Genomic DNA, 4,388 nt, shown 5'->3' with positions numbered 1-4,388 from the left:
TACGGTTCGCTAGAAAATTGGGTAATCCTTCGTCCATCCGTATGTGCCTATTTTGTACGGTGGGCCCATGAACAGACGATGCTTTGTTGAATAGTCCATGACTTGCCGTCCTCCTGTTGTCTGGCTTAGAACTCGTCTCAGACATACATCGTTCTGTAGATATTTTGTCTCCGCTCGTGTCTTGGCAGGGCAGACTAATGGCGTCTGCTGCTTAAGTTGTTGTGCAATGAGCTGGAGAATTCATTTGGAACAAAGCGGTCACTGGGGTGCCACTGCCTTCATTTCCTCTAATATGCTCTTTGATCACCACGGCCATGGATCTAGGAATCTAGGAGGTGGAGGACATGGCCATTGCTCATTTGCTCTATGCAATGGAACCGACCTAGAGACACTGATAAAGCACATATGGAGCCTTTGGGGGCGGCACTGAGCAAGTCATACATTCGCCCAGCAAGTTTTGTGATTAGGTGCAGGCTGCAGAGGCGTTCGGACAGCTCGCCACCTGAATCAGAGCTTTATTTGAGGAGCTTAGTGCGAGCAAACTAAACATCTATCCATTTAATTAATGCGGCCATCAATCCAAGTCATGTACATTATTCAACATCAACGATTATAATGCTTGATGTAGACAACAAAACGCATAACAAGTACCGCATGGAGTTCTGCAATTGTGCTCCTGGTGATGGTTTATTGGTTTCAGTTCTGCAATTGTGCTTCTGATGATGCTTTCGTCTTATGCATCTGTGCCTCTCTCATAGTAGAAAATATGAACATGTTTTTCCTTGAAATCAGTAATAGATTGTAATGTCGAAACTCTTCGCTCTTAATTATGATATGGTCTACTCATGTCCCAATTCAAATGGTAACAAAAAAAATCGCCACGGCAAACTGTGTGGAGAGATGCATCCTGCATAAAGTATGCATTTGTTCAGTGAGGTTCGGTGGGGGTTGAGATTTTTAATAAATGCGGCGAGGCAGCATTAAAACGATGCATGTGCTCAGCGGGCTCCAACTTTATTAATGCTTTCACATGGCAGACACCAAAAATCAAAATACAATCAGAATACACTGCCAAATACAATGCAGATCACCAATCTCAAGTTAGTTGTGTGCCTGTGATTTCAGGAGCAGATGAGCTCGAGCACCATTTTGCATTTCCCTGCATTTGGGAGCTAAAGTATTTTTGAAGTTTTCTAGGAATACCGTGGTTTCTAAAGAAACTACAGTATTAAATACTTTGAGGTGTTTGGATAGAAAAAATAGTGCCGCTTAAGGGCATCTCCAGCCGTTGGCCCCCCAGGAGGAGCAAAAAATCGCTCCCTGGGGGCGCACCGGCGCTAAACCGCGCACTGGGGGCGTGATGCCCCCCAGTCGCTGCCCCCCACGGGTTTTTAAAATGTTCAAATTCGGCGCAAACACAACCTAAACACGGGCGAGTTCGTTCAAATTTAAACATATTTTATAAAAAAAAGAAAAAAACTACCGCGGGCTACCCCCGCCGTCTCCCTCGCTGCCCGCCTCGTCGCCCGCCCACGCGGTTCTACATGCCGAGGAGGCTGTAGAACCGCGTGTAGTCACCGTCGTCGTCGTCGTCGTCGCCACCCCCGCCTACGCCTCCGCCGTCCCTGCTGCATCCCTCCCCCGGCTGGCGCGGCGGGTTGGACGGTCCGGGGGCGTCGTCGTCGTCGCTATCGAGGACGATGACACCGTCCCCGTCCTCGCGCCCACGTTTGCGGGCGGCGATCTCCTCCAGGGCCCGGCGCTGCCGGACCATCTCCTCGCGCACGTAGTCGTCGCGAGACCACCGCATGGCGTCCTCGTCGGAGAAGCCGCGCCGGGCTATCTCCTCGTACTCTTGGGGGAGGCTGGACTCCACCTTGGGCTCGACGAGGGCGCCAGAGCTGCGGGTATGCGCGCTGACAGGCGTGTCCTGGGGCTCCGGCTTGACGGGGCGGAGGCGGAGGCAGGGAGAGCCGCCGGACGAGGAGGAGGACGCCCCGGTCTCCATGCGCCTCGGCCTCCAGGAGCTTCCCCGGCGGCGTGAGAAGGATGGGGGAGCGGGATACCCGAGGCGCGGCGTGTTGCCGCCCTCGATGTACTCGAGGACGGCCTCCAGCGTGCGGCCGGGCACGCCCCACCACCGGCGCCGGCCATCGGAGTTGAGCCTGCCGGAGGGCACGACGCCGTTGGTGGCGTCGAGCTGCTCGGCGTGACAGCGGCGGAAGTAGGGCTCCCAAAGCGGGCTGTCGGGGACGTACCGTGGCCCCTCCCTTGCCGCCCGCAGCAGGGACGCGCGGATGCGTGCGATCTCCGCACGCCGCGTCGCCCCGGTGGGTGGTGGTGGCACCGGCACGCCGCCGGCGCTGATCCTCCAAGACCCGGGCACCCGCATGTCCGGCGGGACCGGGTACTCGGCCTCGAAAAGGAGGCGAGCCTCGTCCTCGTGCAGATGATGGCGCCCGAATCTGTTCGCCGCCGCGCCGTTGCCTGGGAAGCGCTCGGCCATGCTTTCTCAACTGGTGACGGCGAGAGGAGGAAAGGGGGAGAAATGAGCGCGTCGTCGGTGGATGATCGGGGTGAGCCTCTCCGGCGCGCTTGCAGTCGGCTTTTATAGGCGGAGGCGCCGCGTGGTAGGCTTGGCCGGCGCGTTACGCGTGGCGTGATTGCGTGGCGGCCGAGGGACGCGCCGCCCAGCCTTCACTGCGCCGCTCGTGAGGCATCAATGAAGGCTGACCGGCGCGGCAGCGCGCGGCAGTTTTGGCATTGATTCGCCGCGGGAAATGAGGCGATGAGGACGACGAAGGGGCGAGAAGAGGGTAGAGTCGCTGACGCGGCGGACCCATGGCTCTTCGCGCCAAAAACGATTCGCCCGGCGCCCCTGAGCGACCTCCAGCGCGCCGAGTTCGGGTTGGGTCCGCCGGCGCCAATTTCGGCCCGAGCCGGCGAAAACTGGGCTATTGGGGGCACGACTGGGCCGATTTTTTGACGCCGGCGGACGAAAAGACGTCTGAGGGGCCTTCTTGGGGGCGCGGCTGAAGATGCCCTAAGAAATCATAGTATCTCTAAAACTGTGGTATTTTTGTTGTATTTAAAGAAGAGGCCAGAACCTCTTTTTTTAAAACTGAGAAACGCTGGCTCATTGGCCTCTCTGAGTCGCGCGAGCTGCACCTTCCGTGCATGTCACAATGCTCCGTCTTTGATGGATCACGAGCGATAACTCGACAATGTATACTAGCATCTAGTAGCTAGAGAACGTGCTCATGCCCAGCATGCATACGGCGGCCGTTAGAACAATTGGTCCGGCCGTGAGTGCAGCTGAATTAGGTTCAACTTTAGGTATGGTCAAGATTATCCATGCAACGACAGAACAATTGGTCAAAATCAGAGAAACTTAATAAAACTGCCATTTGCTAAAAAAAGCGCTATACGGACGACACTTGGCGCACGATTTTCAGACGGTGCTATCGATCGAACCGTGCATGCATAAGATAAAGTGTACCACAGCTGCTGGATCATGTGTCGTGCGAGAATCAGGTAGGAAGTGTCGTGCGCCGAGTAGTTTCGTTTGCCAAACACCTCCACAGTTTTACCAAAACTGAAAAAACTATGTTTTTTACAAACTAAAGTATTTATTGCCCACACATTAAAATACTGAGGTTTTGGAATACTATGGTTTTGGAATACTATGGTTCTGCACACATCATCTACATGAATCAGAGAAATAAGCACATAAACCATAATTTATATTTAGTTTCTATAAGCAGAAACTAAAGACAGAAATTTATATAAACGGGAACACATTTTGTTAGTAAGGAAGATCTATTGCATCATTTTCAGCCTCCTTTCTCCTTGGATTGGATATAATATAGGAAAATCATTCAAACAAAATATAGGAATTTAAAAATAGGTGGGCTGAGGAAATAATCCATTTGCACATTCACGCCTGAGAAGGAGAGCTGATTTTGTCCCATCTCATTTGTTATATACTAATAATGGCTCGCAAATAGTAGTTCATATCTGTCTGTGAAATCATTTTAACTTCATGTTAGAAGGAAGTTAGCAATACAAACAAGCACGAGAAAAGAAAATTGTTTTTACTCCACTAGAAGCTCACAGATGGCATAAAGAATTACTTACAGCTTCCTTAAGGGATTCGACCTTTTCCCTGCAAGATGTTGTAGAGATGCTCAGTTCATGGCCAAACAAAATGTACCAAGTGAAGGGACAAACCCAATCTTTTCAAGATCATTATTTGGAACCACAACCTGCAGTGCATATACGTTGTTGATGTTGCCCTTATTTTTAAACTTTGTTCCACATTGAGGGCACTAGCAAACAATAAACTGGGCAATGTGATATGCAGATGCTGTTACTCCAACTCCAAACTA

The sequence above is a fragment of the Triticum dicoccoides genome, chromosome 4A (assembly GCF_002162155.2).
Source record: "Triticum dicoccoides isolate Atlit2015 ecotype Zavitan chromosome 4A, WEW_v2.0, whole genome shotgun sequence".
NCBI classification, from domain to species: domain Eukaryota; kingdom Viridiplantae; phylum Streptophyta; class Magnoliopsida; order Poales; family Poaceae; genus Triticum; species Triticum dicoccoides.
Note: the sequence above shows the minus strand (reverse complement) of the source record.